This window comes from Hibiscus syriacus, unplaced genomic scaffold (genome assembly GCF_006381635.1).
Source record: "Hibiscus syriacus cultivar Baekdansim isolate YM2019G1 unplaced genomic scaffold, ASM638163v2 tig00110597_pilon, whole genome shotgun sequence".
Lineage (NCBI taxonomy): Eukaryota > Viridiplantae > Streptophyta > Magnoliopsida > Malvales > Malvaceae > Hibiscus > Hibiscus syriacus.
This window is the reverse complement of record NW_024062795.1, coordinates 1518747-1543073: the sequence shown is the minus strand read 5'-3', so window position 1 is coordinate 1543073 and position 24327 is coordinate 1518747. Positions and strand designations below refer to the sequence as shown.

Below are 24327 nucleotides of genomic sequence, written 5' to 3'. Positions count from 1 at the left end.
ACACACACTTGCATTGCATAACAAAGCCTATAATTGAGTTGTCCCTTTTAAGTGAAAGTGAAAGCAACGTCTTCGTGAGAATTTATTCTCCGTGCAGACATAGCAAGTAACTTTCGGGGTTCATATGCTCTCTGTCTTCGTGAGAATTTATTCTCCGTGTCAGGCATAGAGAAATGTATCCCCTCGAATTGAACTCGATTCACTTTAGTCTGTAATGGACTAGGATTGAGGGTTAGCAACCCAAGGGGCACTAACAAGGACAATTTGGGTACCTTTACTCCTAGTTCTGAAACCCTGCATATAAAACCTTAGAAACTCTTCCAATCAGAAGTCATGCCGAAATTTTGTCCAAAATAGGTGTACACACAGGAGAAATGAATTATGTCTTTCCTGTTAATTTATTTTACTGTTTATTTAAATTATTTAGAAAAGCATGTTTAAATTAAATAAATGTTATTATCCTTTAAACTAACTTATTTTCTTTTTGTGTGTTCTTTATTTTTCTGTTTGCATAGCATAATACAGGATAAAAGACATTGATCCTTGTGTTAATAGTCTCATTGGAAAACCTTCATCCATGGGATAAAAAGGGTTCAAGTCAAGTAATTCTAAACTCAGAAGTAAGACAGTGGGCTGAAGATTTACAAAGACAAGAAGGAGATAGTCTGCCAGATGATTATGTATCTGACTTGGCCAGTTATGCTTCAGTTTCACTAAAAAGAAATGATCTGCAAGATTTGCGAGGTATTTGGGAAAGTTGGGATTCAAAAAATTGCAGTTTTATCAGACTTACGGAGACATCCCATATTTGCTCTATGTTGAAGTTGATGATGAATTACTCAGAGCCCTAGTTCAATTCTGGAATCCAGGGTACAATTGCTTCACTTTCAATAAGGAGGACTTGGTCCCTACTATTGAAGAATATACAACTTTGTTACATTTTGAAGGTGCTTTGGAGAGTCGAATATATTCAAAGTCAATTAAAACTCAGCCCTTTCGAGTTAAATTAGCAAAGATTGCTGGGGTACGAGAAGAATGGGTAGCATCCCGTACAAAACAAAAAGGCGAAAGCGAAGGCATTGCTTGGACCAACATCAGAGAGCTTATTCAGAGTCATCCAGACGCTAAAGTACGATTCGATCTATTTGCTCTGGGTATATATGGTATGGTCATCTTCCCAAAAGCATTGGGATATATTGAAGCTGCAGTAGTAGACTTGTTTGAACAACTGCCAAAGAAGATTAACCCTGTTTCTGCCATCCTAGCAGAGACCTTCAGATCGTTAAATGCTTGCAGAAGGCTAGGAGGTGGACGATTCTCAGGTGTACCCAGTTGTTATATGTTTGGATCCGTCATTTCTGGAGGATGGAAAAGGTTTCATACCGACGCTTCAATACGGATTACTCACCATTAAAAGAATTTCTAGAGCAGGAATGGCCGAAAGAAATTAAGAAGGATATGTGGATTAATGCCTTTAGAAATCTGCAAAGCAATGACATTGTTTGGCGAGCCCCGTGGCAAATACAAAGGGAATTCTTTTACAAATGTGGTGATTACAACTGGATAATGCTGCTCGGATTATGGGGAGGAATTGGATATGCACCACTGCTGGTTATAAGGCAGTATGAAGGTCGTCAATTTGTACCTGTCACTGCTGGACTACAGTCATCTGAGTTTGCATTCCACAGCAAATTATAAAAGAAACATCATGGAAGCCGTTACAGCTTGGAAAAACAACTTTTTGTATCCGAGCTAAAGCAGCAAAAGAAATGCTAACTCCTGATTATGAAGAATGGAGATTTGTCAGGAAAAATGAAAATATTCCTCTACCAGATCAAAATGAGGATATTTCTATGGTGATCGCATCAAGGTGGTTCCATCAGAGATTGAAATCCTGAGAGCTGAGTTTGAAGCAGAAAGAGATGGCTGGTCGAAAGAATTAGAGCAAATGAGACAAGATAAAGCTATGTTGGGGGTTGACATTGACTTTCATTCGTCACAATGTGCAATATGAGAAAAGATAAAAAAGGTGAGGATGAGTACAGAGCCTTACAGAAAGATTACCAGGATTATATAAATCCCGAAAAGCATCAGGACCCAGCCAATCGACGGTACAGATGACCAGAGAATTGAATAAGAAAAGACGAGTTGAAGAGTTGAAAGGAAAGAATATTGTCTACTCAAAAACCTGGAAAAGGAAAGCAAAAAATGGAAGATTTCGAGGTTGACAGGAGAGAGCGAATTATAAAACACAAGGCTGAACACCGTGAGATCATGAATGAAATGCAAAGAAAAGAGATCGAGCCAAAGATTTAGAAGAGATGAAGAATGACATCTTTGTTAAATTTGAAGGCGAGAAAATAGCATGTTCAAGGGATTTGAATCTGAGATGAACCAGTTGATTGCTGAACTTGAAATCAGAGGCCAAAAGATGGAAGAATCCAATGTTGAAAAAGAAAATGGGAGCTGGAAAGGAAAAATTTCAATACCACTTGAGGTAGAACAGGAGATGGCTACAATTGGATGCAAAGATGCAGAAACAAAGATGTTCAGATCCAGAAGCTTAATCAAAGAACGCAAGAAGCACGAACAAAACTTGAAGAGGATTTGGATCAGTCTAGAAACAAAAACTCAGAGTTTAATGCTTACATTTTGCAACTGGAAGAATCATTGTTTCAAGAAAGGTTCGTCTAGGACCTAATGATCTCAAAGAAAGTAATGAGGAAAATGCTTCACTGCGAAGACGCATTAGAGATCTTGAAAAAATTCTGCACAATTGTCAAGTCAGAATCACTGAGTTAGAGCAAACTCTTGAAGGAACAACTGAACGATGGCAAAGTCAACTGAGTTCTATGTCGAAAGAAGTGAAGAAAGAAGCAATATGGTGTTCGAGGCCATGGTGCAAATGAGCGAGGTTGCCAGATATGTTGGGGAACTAGCTGTTGAAGCCGAAATAATTGAGCATCACGTTGATCCAGTTTCTAAGTGTGGAAAGAAGGTGTCATGGTTAATGAAGGAAATTATAGAGCTTAATAGGAAAGCTATGCCTTATCTGTAGTTCTGAAATATTATAAAGAAACTTTTGTATGCCGATGGAAGTTGTTCTATGACAGTTAACTTTTTGGGATCAATGTTTTTTACATACATGCATTTTGCATACATTCATCATTCATTCATAATTTTCGCTATGAATCATTTTATTTATTAAGTTAAAATTCATTAATTAAAATTTAAAAAAATAATATTAAAAGATTTTTCAATCGCAGTTACTCTGGCCAAAAGAGAAATACTACATCACTACGGTACTAGACAAGCTACTAAAAGAATTATGGAGGATAAAATACAGCGTATTGAGGAACAGCATCATAAGAACAAGAAGAAATGAGAATGAAGTTGGAAAAAATTGAAGCCAGCATTGCAAATTCACAAGACAATATGATGAAGAAGATAGAGGACATGTTTAAAAGGCAGGCTACCAGTGGAAAAATGCATGAAAATCCTGTATCTTTCGACCAAGAACCCATATCCTCTAGGTTTTCACCAGAACCAATTTATCACTCTGGTATTACCCCTATACAAATCAATGCTCGTACATCTGCATTACAAGAAGCTAAACCACATGAAGATCAACAAGTGGATCCAACATCTTCAAGCAAAAATCCGCTTATATCAGATATGAAAGTAGGGGATCTTAATACTGATCAGTTGATCCCAGATTTAAATGAGCTGAATGAGAAACAAAAAGTAAATGAAGAACTGACCAGACAGATCAAGAGCTTAGAAGAACGAATGAAATCCGTGGAAATAACTGAATCGTTCTATGGGTTTGATGCTAGTGAGTTGAGTTTGGTTCCAGACTTAATTCTTCCCATTAAGTTTAAAGCTCCCGAATTTGATAAATATGATGGTACTACATGCCCTTCATCCCACATCACTATGTTTTGTCGAAGAATGGCAGGATATGTGAAGGACGAGAAATTGTTAATTCACTGCTTCCAGGATAGTTTGACAGGACCGGCTTTAAAATGGTATACTCAATTGACCAAAGCCAACATTAGATCCTGGAAAGATTTGGCTAAAGCATTTTTAGAGCAGTATCGCCATGTGACAGACATGGTCCCTGATAGATGGACTCTCCAAAACTTGGAGAAAAAGAATAATGAAACATTCAGACAGTATGCTCAGAGATGGCGTGACACTGCGGCTCAAGTTCAACCACCTTTGTCAGAAAAAGAGGCCACAGTAATGTTTGTCCATACATTGAAGGCTCCTTATTTAAACCATTTAATGGGGAATGCAACCAGAAATTTTGCAGATTTGGTCATTTCTGGAGAATTAATTGAAAATGTCTTGAAAAGTGGCAAGATTGAATCAAATGATGGGTCTAGTTCCAAAAGACCTACGTACCGGAAAAAGGAGAATGAAGTCAACAATGCAATTCTTACAGCAAGGATTCATCGAAAAGTGTTACAATAACCCAGCCAAGGGTTAAGAAAGAGGAAACAAACACTAATCGAGCAGATTCCAGAGGATCTCGAAAGGAAAATGAAAGGTTATCTTTTACACCTTTACCAGTACCATATGCAGAGATCTATGATTCGCTGTTAAAAGCAGATGTTATAAGGCCCTATCCTTTGGTTCCCAGCAACCACCATTCCCTCCTTGGTATGATACAAAGGCACACTGTGTTTACCATGAAGGAATTACAGGACATTCTATTGAAAACTGTCTAGCATTCAAAAGGGTGGTTCAAAATTTGATCAACACTGGGAAGTTGGAATTCAATACACCATCCGCATCAAGTCATCCATTGCCAAATCATGGAGATAAAACGTGAATGCAATTCAGGAAGAGAACAGAAGAAAGCAAAGACTGACATTTCTGAAATTAAATCTCCTTTTGTTTGGGTATTCCAACAACTCTCTGTAGCCGGTATAATTCCACAACAATTCAGGCCAAAGCCGAATGAAGGTAAGAATTATTGTGAATATCAGGAGCAAGGGCATAAAATTCAATTATGTCTTGAGTTTAGGAACTTGGTGCAAAAATTGATGAACAACAGAGAAATACAATTCTTTGAAGAAGAACCCGGGAAAAAAGAAGATGATGTTTGCTCATCAGAGGATTCTAAACCAAATCAAAGAATAAATGATCCTGTGATCATTAATGTGAAATCATCCACGGTGATTCCGGCACCAATAAGGCCAAAGTAGTCATTACCACTCCTCTACCATTTCCATACAAAGATACCCGCATGGTACCTTGGAATTATACTACCAATGTTTCAATGGTAGGAGGATCTGATTCTCTAGATAAAACAGAAGAGAAAAAATAGAGTTTGAGTACAACATCGACATCTGAAGCAGTGAGCGAAGTCGGTTTCTTTACGAGAAGTGGGAGATGTTACTCTCCCGAAACATCTAATGCTTCAGAACAAGTGAAAGCAAAAGGAAAAGCCATGGCAATACCTCAGAAGGTATTTGAGGATGAATCCCTTCCAGCATTTAATGAACCTGTGACAGAAAAGCAAGCTCAAGAATTTTTGAAGTTCTTGAAACATAGTGAGTATAGTGTGGTTGAACAACTACACAAACAACGAGAATTTCTATCTTGATCTCTTGATGAATTCAGAAGCACATAGAAATGCTTTGATGAAAATCCTCAATCAAACATTTATCCCCGAAGATATCCCTCAAACTTGACAGAATTGTGGGACATATAGCCGCCGACAATTACATAACCTTCACAGATGAAATACCAGAAGGCGGAATGGGATCAGTAAAAGCTTTAAACATCACGACACATTGTCATGGTCATGTTGCCAGGAGTATTGATTGACAATGGGTCTGCCCTCAATTTGATGCCTCAGTTACACTTCAAAGAATGCCTCTGGATCAATCACACATGAAGAGTTATCAAATGTGGTACGAGCATTTGATGGTACTCAAAAGAAGTGCTTGGGAAAATGGAAATACCTTTGTTAATCGGCCCAGTAGTGTACAATATTGACTTTGTGGTGATGGATATCCACCCCACATATATTGTCTATTAGGGAGGCCATGGATTCATTCAGCAGGAGCCGTTCCTTCTTCATTACATCAGAAATTGAAATTTGTTGTGGATGGACACTAATATGTGTCAATGCTGAAGAAGAAATCATTGCGTCTATAACAAGCAATGTTCCATATATCGACACCAATGATGAAGCTCTTGAATGCTCTTTTCGAGCTCTTGAATTTGTAAATACAACCTTTGTTGCAGAAGGAGGAAATTCCATATCCCAGATTGTCTGATTGCACCAAGATGACGTACAACAAACTTTAGGCATTGGAGCTAAAACTGAGAGGTCTAGGAAGAATCTTCAAGGGATTTCATTTCCCTCATATAAGATGAAAAAGACCGTTTTGGGCTGGGGTTTAAGCCCAATCTTCAGCAGAAGAACAAAGAGATGAAAAGAATATGTGAGACAGAAAGGCAAAATTGAAAGGAGGAAATCCTTTGGAAACACATGTCTTTCCCACAGTTAAGACAACATTCAGATCAGGGGGAACAATTAATGTGGAACAGCAACTTGTTGAAGCCTTTAAAGAAGAAAAGTTATGAAGACCAAGACATAGTTGAAGAAGCTATGAATTATTTATCACATGATCGCGAATAACAACAAGACTGGCAAGTACTTGGATATGATCGACCATGCCTTCCTGGAGAAACACTCACCAATTGGACACTGAAGATCTTCCTATAGTTTTTAATATTAATGCAGAGTATATTCAGAACTAATCTTTATGTTTAGATCAAAAATAGAAACTTTTTGTTATCTTGTAAAGAATTGTTAAATAAGGAACTTTCTTTAAATTTTCAGATAACAATCATTCTTTACATTTTCTTACATTTTTCATAATTTATATTCTTTTCGGAAATGTTCCGACTTAAATTTGCAGGTGTCACCGTGTTAATAGCATGTTTATTCCTAGATTTAATCCAGTGATAAATTTAGAGCAGCCTATATTCTGGAAGAAATCAATGGTTGTGAGGATGAACTGGAATGTGATGTTCCTACTGAACTATTAGATTGGTAGAAAAAGAAGACAACAAATTCTACCCCAAAGAAGAGGTTAAGACTGTGAATTTGGGAACATGAAGAAAGAAAGAGGTGAAAATTGTACCACTCTGACAGTCCAGATAAACAAGAATTGATAAATCTCCTTCAAGAGTTCAAAGATATCTTTGCCTGGTCTTATCAAGATATGCCTGGTTTGAGCACAGATATAGTGATACACAAGCTTCCAATCAATCCGGAATAAAAACCATCCAACAAAGCTCAGAAGAATGAGGCCAGAAATGTTGTACAAATCAAAGAAGAAGTAATGAAACAAATCATGCAGGGTTCCTACAGGCATCTAAATACCCAGAATGGGTACCAACATTGTTCCCGTACCAAGAAAAATGGAAAAGTTCGAATGTGCGTGGATTACAAGATCTCAACAAGCTAGTCCGAAAGATAGCTTTCCATTACCCACATAGACACACTGGTGGACAATACTGCAGGGCATGCATGGTTTTCATTATGGATGGTTTTTCAGGATATATCAGATAAATGAATCCTGAAGACATGGAAAAGACGACATTATAACCATGTGGGGCACATTCTGTTATAAGTGATGCCATTTGGATTGAAAAATGCAGGGGCAACATATCAAAGAGCTATGGTAACTTTGTTTCATGACATGTGCACAAAGAGATTGAAGTATATGTAGATGACATGATTGCCAAATCCGAACGAAGAAACATATTCAAATTTGAGAAAGCTTTTCCAGAGATTGAGGAAGTATCAATTAAAGCTAACCCTGCTAAATGCACTTTTGGGTAACTTCCGAAAACTTTTGGGATTTGTGGTCAGCAAAAAGGAATCGAGATTGATCCAGATAAAGTAAAAGCAATTCAAGATCTTCCACCACCCAATACAAAAAAAGAAGTTCGAGGCTTTTTGGGAAGATTAAATTATATATCTCGGTTCATTTCTCAATTGACTGACAATGATCCAGTGTTCAAATTACTTCGAAAGAACAATCCTGAAGTCTGGAATGAAGAATGTCAGGAAACTTTGGATATTATTAAGAAATATTATCCAATGCCCCCATTTTAGTATCACCGATGCCTGATAGACCATTAATTCTCTATTTGACGGTCTTTCGAAAATTCGATGGGATGTGTACTAGGACAGCATGATGATCAGAAGAAAAAAAAGCTATTTATTATCTGAGCAAGAAATTTACCGATTGTGAAGTTCGATATCCACCAATACAAAAAATTATGTTGTGCTTTGGTGTGGACTACTCGAAGACTCAGACAATATATGTTATACCATACTACTTGGTTGATATCAAAACTTGATCCTTTAAAGTTCTTAATGGAATCACCAGCTTTGACAGGCAGAATGCTATGGCAGATGTTATTATCTGAGTTTGATATTATCTATGTCAACCAAAAAGCGATAAAAGAAGTGTCATAGCTGATTTCTCGCCAGTCGTGTATAAATGATTATCACCTTTGAACTTCAATTTTCCCGATGAAGATTTGTTGTGCATATCCATGAATGAAGAAGTCAGAATAATGATGAATTTGCAACTTGGAAGCTTTATTTTGATGGAGCATCTAATGCTTTGGGACGAGGAATCGGGGCAGTGTTAATTTCTCCTGAAAATGTTTATTATCCCTTTACAAGCAGACTGGAGTTCTTTTGTACCAATATATGGCGAATATGAAGCTTGTGTCATGGGATTGAAAGCAGCTATAGAAAGAAAAATCAAATTTCTCAAGATATATGGAGATTCATCGTTAATGGTGTATCAATTGCGAGGAGAATGGGAAACAAAAGATCCCAAATTATTGGAATACCGAAATTTTACACTCGAATTATGAAAGAATTTGAGAGTTACCTTCAATTATCTCCCTCGAGAAGAAAATCAAATGGCAGATGCTTTGGCTACATTAGCTGCTATTTTCAGGCAACTAAGAAGGTTTGATATGATGCCAATCAAATGCAAGTATGAAATTCCTGCACATTGTTATAGTGTGGAAGAAGAGGTAGATGGTAAACCATGGTATCATGATATCCTGCAATATATCAAAAATCAAAGTTATCCACCAAATGCATCAAAATTGATAAAAGACCTTGAAGAATGGCTGCTGGATATTTTCTTGATGGAGAGATTATGTATAGAGAAGCAGTGATCAAATGCTGTTGAGATGTTTAATACCAATGAAGCTCGAATGTCGTTGAAGAAGTACACAGTGGAATATGTGGAACACATGCAAATGGTCTTTCCATGGCCAAAAAAATAATGAGATATGGATATATTGGGCTACCATGTACACAGATTGCATTGATTACGCAAGGAATGTCATAAATGCCAGATATGCAGACAAGATTCATGTACCCCCTCTCCTTTACTGTAATGACTGCGCCTTGGCCATTTTCTATGGGGAATAGATGTCATTGGGGCAATCACACCAAAAGCATCAAATGGACATTGCTTCATCCTTGTGGCAATTGATTATTTTACCAAATGGGTTGAAGCTGCTTCATACACCAATATTAAGAGATCCACAGTCTGCAAGTTCATAAAAAGAGATAGTTTGCCGGTATGGTCTACCAGAAAGGATCATTACAGATAATGCTCTGAACCTGAACAATAAATGATGACCGAACTTTGTGCACAGTTTAAGATCAAACATGCAAATTCAGGCATATCGTCCAAAGATGAATGGGGCAGTTGAAGCAGCAATAAGAACATCAAGAGAATCATTACAAGACCACTGAAACTTACAAAGATTGGCACGAGAAGTTATCTTTTGCTCTATATGCATACCGAACTACTGTTCGAACATCTACTGGGGCAACGCCTTTTTCTTTAGTCTACGGGATGGAAGCAGTCTTACCATTGAAGTTGATTCCATCGCTCCGAATATTGAGAGAATAAAATTGGATGAATCTGAATGGATCCAAGCTAGAGTTGATCAATTAAACCTTATTGAGGAGAAAAGATTGAAAGCTATTTGCCATGGACAGATGTATCAGAAACGGATGATGAAGTCTCATGATAAGAAGTACATCCAAGAGAATTCCAAGAGGGTGATCTAGTATTAAAAAGATCTTGCCTATACATAAGGATTTCCGTGGGAAATGGATGCCTAATTGGGAAGGGCCATACGTTGTGAAAAAGCCTTTTCCGGAGGAGCGTTGATCTTGGCAGAAATGGATGGAAAAATTCTGAAAAATCCAAAACTCAGATTCTGTCAGAATATTATGCTTGAAGAAGAAAAAAGAGAAAAAAAAAAAGAAAAAAAAAGAAAAGAAAAAAAAGAAAAGGAAAAAAAAAAAGGGGTCAAGGTGAAAACCCGCAAAGGCATCTTGTAAACAAAGGAAGGATTTGAGTGAACCTGAAAAGGCGGCTCAAATGCAGGTTGATATTAGGCATCCGGCAATTGAATTCTCTTAAGATTTTGGTAGTTTGGAAGAAACTTCACATCTACAAGCATTTCAACAACGTTTGAGATCTTCCAGACAAAGGCTTACATCATTACTCTAAGTTGTGTCAACTTGATTAATTTAGAAATACTTATGCTTATAATTTGTTGAGACATTTGAATTTTTATTATTCTTATGATTGCCAGAACTTTGAATACAATTCATCTATTTCAAGTTCAATTTATTTGAGATTCATTTATTTTTGGAAATTCAATTTATTCTTTCTATTGAAACATAATTTTGAAATAAATTAAAGATTTCTGAATATCACTTTATGTTAATACTTTTAAATACATGGAATACAAAATAAGCAAATCATCACCATCTTGAACAATAAGGGTGTATGCTAGATATAACCAACAACAAGGTCGTATCCGCCAAATCTACTCATCAATTGCTCCAACCGATCACCATTCAGTTCTTGCACATCTGTTTTCAAAGATATACTAAAACAGTAGAAGATGATCTTTGTAGTATTGATTCCAGCAAAAAGAAACAAGACATTGATATCACTAGGAAACATGTTTCTATACAAATCCTTGTATATGGTTTTTTAAGGAAACCTAGAAGCATTTCCACCTCATCAGGTTCAAATGGAGTAACTTTATTCCTTCCAACCCATACTAGATTCCATTTTCAGAACTCATCAAGAACATACTTCTGGATACTCGAAGGTGGCTCATTGTCATAGGCTTCAGAAGCCTTACAGACCCTTTCTGTCAATTCGACACTTCCTGAACATGTTTATAAACAATTCAACCTTTTATATGTGCTCAATAGCATCTTCTGGAAGTGTTCTTTGAGTTATCTGATCTGGTTGGACAGAACATAGCATCTTCTGGAAGTGTTCTTTGAGTTATCTGATCTGGTTAGAAGAACATAGCATCTTCTGGAAGTGTTCTTTGAGTTATCTATCTGGTTAGAAGAATATAGCATCTTCTGGAAGTGTTCTTGAGTTATCTGATCTGGTTAGAAGAACATAGCATCTTCTGGAAGTGTTCTTTGAGTTATCTGATCTGGTTAGAAGAACATAGCATCTTCTGGAAGTGTTCTTTGAGTTATCTGATCTGGTTAGAAGAACATAGCATCTTCTGGAAGTGTTCTTTGAGTTATCTGATCTGGTTGGACAGAACATAGCATCTTCTGGAAGTGTTCTTTGAGTTATCTGATCTGGTTAGAAGAACATATCATCTTCTGGAAGTGTTCTTTGAGTTATCTGATCTGGTTGGACAGAACATAGCATCTTCTGGAAGTGTTCTTTGAGTTATCTGATCTGGTTAGAAGAACATAGCATCTTCTGGAAGTGTTCTTTGAGTTATCTGATCTGGTTGGACAGAACATAGCATCTTCTGAAAGTGTTCTTTGAGGTATCTGATCTGGTTAGACAGAACATAGCATCTTCTGAAAGTGTTCTTTGAGGTATCTGATCTGGTTAGACAGAACATAGCATCTTCTGGAAGTGTTCTTTGAGTTATCTGATCTGGTTAGAAGAACATAGCATCTTCTGGAAGTGTTCTTTGAGTTATCTGATCTGGTTGGACAGAACATAGCATTTTCTGGAAGTGTTCTTTGAGTTATCTGATCTGATTAGACAGAATCAAGCATTGAGTTTAGAAGATGAATTTGCCAATAGCATCTTCTGGAAGCGTTCTTTGAGTTATTTGATCTGAAGAAGTGCATCAGCAGCTTTAGTCATTTGAGCAGCACGTATAAAATTTATCAATTTTATAATTGATAAATCTGGACCACATTTTTACATGGATATTGAAGTTTCAGCACTCTAGAATCCCATTCTTGTCAAGTATAACAGTTTATTTTCTTCATCAGAATTCAAGATTTCTTGGTATTAAAAGAACTATCGATATCTGTGAAGTCATCTTTGAAAGGCCACTTCATAATCAGATGAGCTGTTATCAGAATCAACATGTTGCCTGAATGCAAGCTTTTCAAGAGCTTATACAATTGAGTTTTATTCTCAAGAAATTTTTGTGACATTATATCTACCTCTACATTTGTCAAGGGATAGATTCTCTGATTTTGAAGAAGAAAGATTTATTGGGTTTCTACAACTGAAGAAATATTCAGTTCACCAATCTGAAATCAAATAACTTAACATTCATGCATCATTTTAGGTGTTTACAAAAATAGGTGCATTTTCATTCATTTTTATTCTTGTTGAATTTTTAACAGAATTTCAAAGATTTAGCAAAGATTCAAATTCATCAATTTGATGGATCATCATTTCCAGAGGAAAGTTCATAATGAGAAGAATTCGTCATCTGAAGAAGGAAGAAGAAGTTCATAATGAGAAGAACTTGTTCAACCTTTTGTTTGAATTCATCAATTTGATGGATCATCATTTCCAAGGGAAGAGTTCATAATGAGAAGAACTCGTCATCTGAAGAAGGAAGAAGAAGTTCATAATGAGAAGAACTTGTTCAACCTTTTGCTTGAATTCATCAATTTGATGGATCATCATTTCCAGAGGAAGAGTTCATAATGAGAAGAACTCGTCATCTGAAGAAGGAAGAAGAAGTTCATAATGAGAAGAACTTGTTCAACCTTTTGCTTGAATTCATCACTTGATGGATCAACATTACCAGAAGGTTCATGAGAAGAACTCATCTGAAGAAGAAGGAAGAAGTTCATAATGAGAAGAACTTGTTCAATCTTTTGCTTGAATTCATCATTTGATGGAACTCATCCCCAGCAGAAAGTTCGTAATGAGAAGAACTCATCTGGAGAAAGAGAAGAATTTATTCAACATCTCCACAATAATCAAGTAAAGTCAAATGGATAAAAAATTTTATTATCTTTTTATCTTTGCCCTATTCTTGTTAACACAAGAATGAGCAAAGAGGGGCAGCTGAAGATACTAAATTTTTTATCCATATTATTATTATTATTATTATATTATTATCATTATTATTATTATTATTTATTATATTATTATTATTATTATCATTATTATATTATTATTATCATTATTATTATTATTATCATTATATTATTATTAATTTATATAAATATATTAAATACATAATAATATTTACAGGCCCAATTACAACTGGACCGGTCCAGTTACAAACCAACCAGAACCGGTCCAAAACTAACTAGAAACCCTAAATGTGTAGATTTCCAGTTAGGGTTTCCTAAACCTAATCCCAGCCGCCTCATCATCACAGCCGTTGGATCTGAGAGATCCAACGGCCCACACTCATCCAGCACAAACCCTAGGTATGATACCCTAGGGCCACGCGGCCGCCGCTGCTGCTGCTTCCAGAAGCCTCACCGCCTCCGCCGCTGCCACGTCCCGAATGATGCTTCCAGAAGATCAACGCCAGCCGTCCATGCAAGGCTACAGGGTGAGTCACCACTGGTAGTCCGGTGACTCACCGAGTCCCCCCTCTTCGGACCGGTCCGAGACGAACACCGTGGTGGCTATAAAAGCCACCACCCACCTGAAAAAAAGAGACAGAGACGGAGAGACAAAAGAAGAGACAGAACAAAAAAAATATACAGAAAAACAACTATACCAACGATCTCAGCAGCAAAGAACCAGAAGGAAAAAAAAAAGAGAAGAAAAAGGAAGAAGAGACTTACCAAGGAAGCCTTGACCGTCGCCGGAAACTGAACATCGCCGGAGAACCAAAATACCGAAGGTATATTTACAGATCTGCTCCGATTGGGAGCCATTTAAGGGAAAAGAACATCGGAACCGTCCTTAGGACGGTCCGATCTATCTATTAGTATAAGAATAATTTTTTCCGGCCACCGATGCGGTGGCCGGCGATGACATTCACGGTGGCACACGGTGGCCGACCGGTGACCGGCTTCCCTCCGGTGAGGGAAGCTAGAGAGAGGCAGAGAGTTTAAAACTCTCTCGTTTAGAGAGAGAAGGAAATGAGGAATGAATGGTTGGCCCTTCGGCCAGCCGATTTGGACATTTATAGTCCTTCCCGAACGACGTCGTTTCGGGAAGGACTATGCGCGTAATTACAAAATAGTTAAATCCCTTCCGCAGTCCTTCATATTTGTAAACTTTACATTTTGGTCACTAAACTGAATTTAAAGAATTTTAATTCGGTCTTTGAATTTAATTTTATTCATTTTAGTCTTTTTAATTAAAATATATTTAGGATAAATGACAGATTTAATCCCTTAATTTAATAAATAATTTTTTAGTCCCTAGTTCATACTTTTAATTTATTTTATTAAAAATTTGAATTTTAGATAATTTTATTTTGGTCATTAAATTATTAAATTAAAAAAAATATATTTAATCCCTATGATTTCAATTAATTAGGAATTAGATTTAGTTTTATCTTATTCATAATTTAGTTTTTATTTTATGTTTTTCATTTTATTGCTTAAAATATTTTTTAGTGGTATTTTTATTTATACTGTTAAATATTTTTATATATTCATAAATATACATATAATTTTTTTTAAATATTTGTTTTTTTAATATCGAAGAAAAGGACAGTCTTAATACAACTGGATGTCCTATTCTGATATTTTAAAATTAAAAGTAAACAATTATTTAAATTAATATTTATCAATATCAAAGAAAAGAGCTGTCTTAAGGTACCTAGAAGTTCTTTTCGGATATTTTTAATTAATATTTTTTTAATAGAATATAAATTAAATATATTTTTGCATTTTAATAGAGACAATTTATAAATTAAAAAGTACCAATTTTGGGCGTTGTAGGGGTGCTAATCCTTCCCTAAACGTAACCGACCACGAATCCCTTTTATTATTAAAAGAACGAATTTTTGGTTATAAAACGCAGATCAGTTCATCTTTTAAATATGGTTTTCTTAAAAACTATTTTAAAAGAAAATTTTTAGGTATTCGACCTACCTAATCCAAAAGATCGATGGCGACTCACAAATTATTTTCAAAATTATTTATTAAATTCCCCGCCAAATTTTAATATTTCGTTCCCGGACGAAAACCGGTTACGACAATGATGTATATCCTCCATATCATGCTTCAATGGATAACCGACCAGAGTAGGTAGGAGGTTCATGGATGCAGTGCCACACTATCAACCACCTTCGAAAGAAGCTACGGGCACATGTGATCTATTTCTATATGCCTAATCATCTAGTGATTTTGGTGTACAATTTGAGTCAACGACGTTAATGATGACATCAAATACATTAAATACTCTATCATTATCACCCGAATGTGGAAATCACAGTGGTAGACTGATGTACAATACACAAGTTCAACAAGAAGCTAACACAGAAGAACATGACGAAGGCGGACGACCACAAAGAAATCGACGAGCTCGACATCATTCAACCACTCTTCGACATCGTCAAAAATTAAGAAAATATAAGTAAAATTTATAATTATTAGTTATTGTATTTAGTATAATAAAATTTAATTATAAATTTGTAATAAAATATTTATCAAATAAAATAAATTATCAAATTTTAATATCTTTTTAAGTATTACGTACTTAAGAATTTTTTTAACAAAAAAAATACTTATATTTTAATAACAATAGTTAATTGTGGAAAAAAAAAATGAACGGAATTCGTTACTCCCCAAAGACGAGTTCCATGTAATTATTCACTTTTTTTAATAAAATACTTTATTGCTGTGCAAAATATTAAAATATGTTTATTAAAAAATAAAAATTATATATATATATATATATATAATATATATATATATATATATAGTGTTTTTGGGGAAAAATGAGTTTATATAATTTGTATTTTTTAACTAACATTTATTCCCTTGTGATAATAATTAACACAAATATTTATTATTTCACCTATAATTGTATAATATATTTTTTGAATTAATCTAAATTGGGTATTTTAGAGACGAGGTCGATCAATCCAGTTAACTCCATTCGCAAATGTCAGGATTTGAACCCTTAACCTTGCTTAAGAAATCTAGTGTCTCATCCTACTAGACCAACTTATAATGTCGTAGTCAAAAGCAAAATAAAAAATGTAAAATAATGTAAAAACAAAATTTGCTTTTACAAAGATAAATGTAAAATATTATAAAAATTTGTTTTTATACATCAGATAATGTCGTAGACAAAAACAAAATAAAAAATAAATGTATATTTTTGTTTTTACACCATACAAATTTTAAATTTTAGTTTTTTAAATTTTTAAAATTTAAATCTTATATACTAAATAGTAACCTCAAATCTTAATTATTTTTTAAAAGAAAACAAGAAAATCAGCGTTAAGCTTATTATTTTCCTATTTGACGAGGAAATGCAAAATATTTTCAAACATTTCTCGATAACGATATAAAGTGTCGTTGTCGCTAAGAAAAGTATATTGAGTTTGTTAATGTACATGTTTTTTTTAAAATAGTCTATAATAATTATAAAATATTATATATTTAGAATGTTTTTATCAATTAATAATGCATATAATTTTACGGATATAACTGATCAAACTTAAAATCTCTGAAAATAATAATATTTTTTATTTGTTAAAATCATTTTTTATTCATTAAAATCACTTGATAGATTACGTCTTTATTAAATTTCTTAATTATGTTAAAAATATTCTCCCTCACACTGTTTGGTGTATAACTACTTTAAAAAAATAACAATCTTTGATTTTGTTTTCGACTAGGACAATGTTGACGAGAGCAAGATACGTAAATGGATAGAAGAAGAGATAAAGTCATTTTTTATTTGATTATTAGCTCAACCCTTTATTTTTATTTTTCTTGGCAGATATGACCAGAAGATATAATTATATCATTAATATACATCTCGACAACATAGCCAAGGAATTAAAAAATGTAATTGCAACAGAAATCTGTCGGCCTCAAAAATTAGTTAAGAGTTGTTTCTCATTTTAAAAATAAGGTAAATTATATAAATGATAAATAATATTTGAGTAATTTTTTTTTTAACTAAAATTTTAAAAATAATAAATTAATCACCAACATTATCAGTTTATAACGATTCGATCACTCATAATTAACCGTTGTTATTACAATAATAAAATATTGACGTAGGTGTTAAACTAGCTGGCAAAGCACGTTTGACTTCTTCTTTCATAGTATAACCTCATCTAGAAGAAAATCAAATAACATTATTTAATGTTAATAAACACAAAAGAAGTTTAGCAGAATAATTTTTTAGTGTTAATTCAAGAAGAGCATGACAACAAATAACCTGCCAAGTGGAAAACATTCTACCAAAGAAGATCTTGAATAAAAGACCTCCATATTGCAGGACTGCTTAGCTCTCCAAGCTGCTGAAAGATCATTCTCTAAAGTCTTCGGTCATGATTATAATCTCACCCAGAGCAGTAAAAAAAATGAATTCAACTCCTTTTACAGTGAAATTTCTCTTGTTGATTCTCTCGAGTGAACCCCTTACAAACGAAGGGTAAGCTTCATACTCTCTAACTAAGATTATCCATTTATTGCTATTGTTGTTTTCATTTTACAAACGAAGAAACAAGAGACGGCGACACGGACAATCTTTAACCCCGACAACGAGTAACGACGCAGCAACCTCGGTTGTAAGGGTTAGGTTGCGCTCTCGGCTGGCAGTTATATATAAATATGATGCTCCCCTATGGAAGTAGGGCACGATGTCCTTTTAAAGAGCTTCATAGTTTTATGTATTGTGTTCGTCGTTTGCAATATGCCTGTTCAACTCTAACCATCATCCATGTGTTAGCCATGCGCGTAGTCGTTGAGCCCTGACAACTGCCGAACTCGTTCGTCATCTTCGTCGGTACCCAGCTCAAGCTGCACGCCTTTTACAGCGGAGGCCAACATGACGATGATATGAGTATCGGTACAATTATTATTTAGTTCTTAAAATTATAGAATTTTAATAATAGTAAATTTTCTTAATTTGACCTTAAATATATTTTTATGGTTGTGTTCTTACTATATTCAAATCCTATCAACTAGATCATATTAGGTCGTATTGTTTAGTATGAGATAATATTCACTTCACTAACCTAGAAAGTTCTCCCACTTATCTCAGAGATTGTTGAACACAATTCATTTTCATATCAGATCAATAAATGAGAGCTTTCCGTTTAACGCTCTAATCCAGAACTGCCCCGGCGGAGAGAACATTAATTATAATAGAAACAAAGGAAGATGGTGAGAGCTCCCATCTATGATCAAACTGGAATTAAGCAAGGTGCATGGAGTCCTGATGAAGATCATAAACTAAGATCTTTTATCCACACATATGGGATTTGCATATGGCATATACTTCCTAAGCTTGCTGGTATACTTTCTATTCCTTTCTGATTTCCAATGATCTTACAGTCTTATTGTTCTAAACTGTAAATCTAAAATGAAAGAACTTCTTTCTGGATATTGATTCAAGTTCTGCTTTTTTTTTTCTGGATATAAAACAAGGAGAGAACTTATTTCATTATCAAGTCTGAACTTTATTTTTATATTATTTTTTCCTTTTTTGTCAGCACAGGTTTCATATTTATCTAATCAGGTTCGTTTTGGTTTTTTTTACTAGGTTTATTTTTGACGCCGGACAGAATAGTGATTATCCTGCAGGCGCTCCAATAGATGATTCTCAAGAGAAAATTCACCCAAAAAAACCAGGGAAAAAAAGTCTCTAGGGTTTAATAAAATATTATAAAATCAAACAATGCCCAAAATCAGTCCACAAGCCGGACTGTTATAGCCAAAAATCGTCTTTATTCGAATTTTGCCAAAAATAGAAAAATCCCAAAAATCACTCTAAATTGAAATTCGAAATAAAATAAGCAATCTCCAAAAAATCCAGCCTAAATCGGATTTAAATTGACTTCCTAATTGACAATCGAAATATTACCATGAATAGTAAAAAATATCTAAATCTAGTGTTTCGGAGGGGAAAACGGCAGAATTTGAGGTTGAAAAAAAGGCCACGTGGAGCATAGCTCATGTGGATAGCGTGCGCGTCGAAAAGAGCTTTCCGGATTGGGGTCTTATGCGCGATTCTGACACATGTAGCCAAAGTTATGACCAAAAGACTGAAACATACTCAAAACGACCCCAATGAAGAACATGTCACAATCAATTCTCGGTTTTGCGCTGATCTGCCAATTCATGGTATCTCAGCGTCATCAATGTGCAATCTGACAGTTCAGCATCATCTGTCTCGGATCCCCTTGCATCAATTTTGTTTGTTAAAAAGGGAAAACCTAATTAAATTTTCTTAGAATTTGGAAACGATAGTTAGGGTTTTGATACATTCTAATGAAGTGTAAGTGCTTTTTATATATACTTGATCAATGTTCATAAAATGATATTGTATTCCTTTTTTCTAAATTTTCTTGAGGTCTTAAAAGGTACGGACGGAGTTGCAAGTTAAGGTGGAAAAATTACCTCCAGCCTCAACCAAAACATGGGAACTTCACTAAAGAAGAAGATGCATTGATCATCAAGTTTCATGAATAATTTCGAAACCGGTTTGATCTAACTTTAACTTTTTTTCATTATTCAACAATATAGTTAGCCAAATATATGAAAATTTTAAGTAATAATATTTGATTTATACAGATGGTCTGCCCTCGCTGCAAGTTTACCTGGAAGAACAGACAATGAAATAAAGAACCACTGGCATTCTCATCTGAAGAAGCTTACTAAGCGAAATCCGACTACATCTGATGCGAAAGACAACTCTTGTTGCCGAAGTGAAGTCACTCAGAATTCTGAAGGTGGAACTGAAAACACCCTTATTGATACTCCGGCCAACATGATCTTAGAGAGTGCATCCATGTCTTCAGCAATATCTTCAACTGCTGAATCGTCGTCCTCCGGCTCCGGCTTAAATGTTATTGCGCCCGGTGTAGAAGATAGTACTTATCTTCCTTCTACATATATATATGAAACTCATAGCAGTGGGGATTTCTGGAGCGAGTTTTGTTGCAGACAACATCTACGACCACAGCCAAGATGATTATCCATCACCTTGGAACCATCGCCTTTTGCGACATGTACTATGATGCTCAGGCTGCTGATTTACTCTTTCAGTCGATCCGAGGATGGCCATAAACTTGCTTTTTCAGATTTTGGATGCTATAGGTAGCACTTAGCATAGATTATATACCTAGTTGAAGTTGTCTTTTCGTTTGTTTTTCAGTTGTATAACTGAGAGTATAATGGAATGGTCCTTTGATTTGGTTTCAAATCAATGATCTTCTACAGTTTGCTGTTTTCTGTTTCTTCAGTTAATCTATTGCATGTTTCGAGCCCCCACCCCAACACTCACACACAATAATAATCCTAATAAACAGATGGAGGCTTAATTTAGGGTTTTAGAAAGAAAACTTGGAAACGAAATAGGGGGTCAATGCATTGAATAAATGGAAAGATGCAAAGTGATTAAAGAAAAGGAAATGTACAAAGAACAACTTAAATATTAAATAAGGGGATTGAAGACTGAATTTAGGGTTGGTTTAAAAAAACTGTATGTTCCCACAGGCAGTTCAAATTATTCTAAATTCTCAAATGTGAATTGTTTCACTTTTGGTTGTAACAGTAACAGGTTGGATGAGTTAGTACATACATACATTGTATTTTCATTCATAAATGCATTGCATAATCAATGACTTAAGAGGAAAGGGATAGATACGTAATGGTTCATGAATACTAAACATGGTCAGAATTAGTTAAGACGTTTAAATATTTAATTTCAAAGTTAATCTTGATTTAATAAATATTTAAATTATTATTAGACAAAAAATGTAGGTCAAGGCCTTCATAGTTTCGTCACGTATAATAAACATAATAATACTAACGAAAAATTTCAAAAATGGACACCAAAATTTTAGGGTATTTGTATTTAGTCATCGGATTTTTAAAACTTAAACAATACTGACATGGCACTTTAGATTCATCTTCTTCCACGAAAACCCCAAGTTTCTCAGATTAATTGATAGACACCAATATCCTTTTTGCTTTCACCATCATCGTTTAAGTTCTTTTGATTGTTGTCACCTCTAAACAAAATGTCCTCCATAATTAAGATCCCACGACCATTAAACCATTCATCACCATCATTTACCTGAGTTCTAAACACCATAATCATGAGCCACAACTACAATCCACCACCAAACCAATCCTGAACCACTTTCATCAATTCAGTCACCATTCATAGTCAACCATCAATGTCAGTCGTAATAAACAACAATAAGCAGAAGAAAAGAAAAAGAAAACTGCTTATCTAGGTCTTGGCGAGTTGTTTGGCAAGAAAATTAACATAGTTCAATTTTCAAGCTTTTAATTTTGAATAGGATTTGAGGAGATTAAAAGATTTTCTGAAGAGTTTGAACCGAGGGAAAGAAATAGAAGAATGATAGAGGAGTAGTTTAGTGATCTTTTCGACTAGATAAACTATCAGACATGGGCAGAATCGACGGCAAAAGGGTGAGCGAAGGCTACCAATTTTAGGTATGAGAAACTTAGAATTTTTTTGAGAATATGATTTTAACGTGTCATGTCAATATTTTTTAACGACAAATGATGACAATTTGAATAATAAAAGAGGATTAAAAGTCCAATAATTATATTACAAGTTTTAAAAATTGAATAACTAAAATACAAATATCGTAAAAATTTGGTGACCATTTATATTGTTTATTCTATTATTTATTACCATTTGTTCGAACTTTGAAGAATTAATTATTAAAAATTTATTGATTGAGGGATAAGTCTACAACAAATGCCGCACATTGATATGCACTAATATAAAATAGAGTACATTTTATAATTGGTCATTAAACTGTCTTAAAATGATTTTTTTTGTAATTGATTTTTTAAAAATTACAAAATAAATATTAAACTTTATATTTTGTATAAAAAGCAAGCATCGACCCTTAAATATTGTTAAAGAGGTGACATGTCATGCTAAATTATTAAAAAAATATCTCATTGGGCCCCTCAATCATAACTAAAATTTTATTTTTGATATTTTTTAATATTTTAAACAATAATTTTGAAAAAAAACATTTTTAAAATATATGGATTTCATAATTTATTTTTTAAATTATAATTTTACGAAATCTTTGAAATTTTATCATATTATTAAGATGTGTGTATATATTATTAAAATGTATGTATTGATGCGAATAACTTATTATGATTTCTAACTTTATTAAAATGTGTGAATGCAGTAGAGACGAACAATTATTTATAAAACATTATAAGCATTTTTTGATCATGATGTGTTTCATAGTAGTATTGCCACTATTATTCTTCTGCGAAAACTAAGAGACAAGCACGGTAACACCCAACAGATCAACAAAATCCAACCTACAATTCAAAGCGATGAAGTGATTCGTCTATGTCGATACCTTGAAAAAACAAAGGCAAAGGAAAACAAAAATTCCCTAACTCCCCAATTCATGGAACAGACAACTTCTTCTCTTATTGGTCTCTGGTTGTAGCATCCGACATTTCTCATTTTCCATTCTTTTTCCCTTTTTGTTCTGTTATCCGAAAGAAAACTAGCTCTCATCATCAACAGTGTTTGATTTTCCGAATAATCACTGATTTTTCCATTTTCACTTTCTGAACATGAAAATTGCTGGTCGAGCATATTGACTGCCGTGTTGCAGCTGTAAACCATCGAATCATCTCTCTCCTTCCCTGCCGCTTCCATCCAATTGTCTATTGTAGCATTCTAACAGGTTTTCCTGCACGAGAATTCATTACCACTAATAGCAAAACATTAATAAACAAACCACATTGTACTGCAATGTCACCTTATGTATGTATAAACAGCCGGAAATTGCCTTGTGATAGCTGGGGAACAGCGAGGGAAATAGTTCATTAGAGGCAGACAGAAGCGCCGATGCTGCAATTATCGATGGCTTGAACTCTAAAACCCTTTATATCCGATTGAGCTTTGAAGATGATTTCAACAGCTCGTGCACTGAGAGCTTGCATTAACGAAGGGTCTTTGAGGTTGAAAAACGAAATGAAGAATACGAAAGAGAAAGGAGTTATCGAACGCATCAGCCATTTTAATGCTCCCAAGATTACATATTCCATTCTCTCTACCGTTTGTGCATCAACATGAAACCCCCATCGGCCTATACGAATTTTCCACAACCACACGTATAAAATTCGTCTTGGCAACGTTAAAACATCCAAAGTTTAAGAATTTTACCTGAACGTCGGTGAGAGAGAACTCGGTTTCGTCATCTTGGCAGCTAAAGAGACACAACAGACTGCAACAAGTCGTAAAACCCATGGCTTAGGTTGCTGCGGTATTGCTTGGCTTGATAAGAACCGGTCGAGATAATTGACGGCAAGATACGATATAAAAGGGTCGAATTTGCAAGCAAACTGAAAAAGAAAGCAAACTTATACCACAAAACGAAATGAACACACGAATTAGACCCCTATTTTAGTACTTACCTGTGAGATTGAACAATAGCTTCTCGTCTGAAACAAATATCAGCATCTGTAGCTTTGAGTGTAGGCAAATCATCAGATTCAGCTAGGAAGAGGAAAGGGGAGGAGTGAGTGAAGTGGGTTAATGGGTTTTGAATATTGAACTCCATGTGGCGTTGACGGAGAGCAGCGTGCTATTATTTCTTATGCTGTTTTGTATGGACATCTCTTCTTTTCTCGCTTTTAAGATTCGTGTCTTTTCTTATTAGCAAGTAATCAGAGCAGATAAGGTTCGTGTCTGTTCGTATTCAATCCTAATTATATTATCTTTCTGATAAAAACTTATTTAATGTAGTTTTTAGTTTTTATATTTCCTATACTTTACTTTTATCGATTGTTGTTGTCCATGATATTAAATATAT

General features: G+C 34.7%; 2 pseudogenes; one reads left to right on the top strand and one right to left on the bottom strand.

Moving 5' to 3' along the window:
• Positions 1–18652: 18652 nt before the first annotated feature.
• LOC120134776 lies at positions 18653–20511 on the top strand (annotated as a pseudogene).
• A 2315-nt stretch (positions 20512–22826) lies between these two features.
• Positions 22827–24075, bottom strand: LOC120134775 (annotated as a pseudogene).
• Positions 24076–24327: the final 252 nt, after the last annotated feature.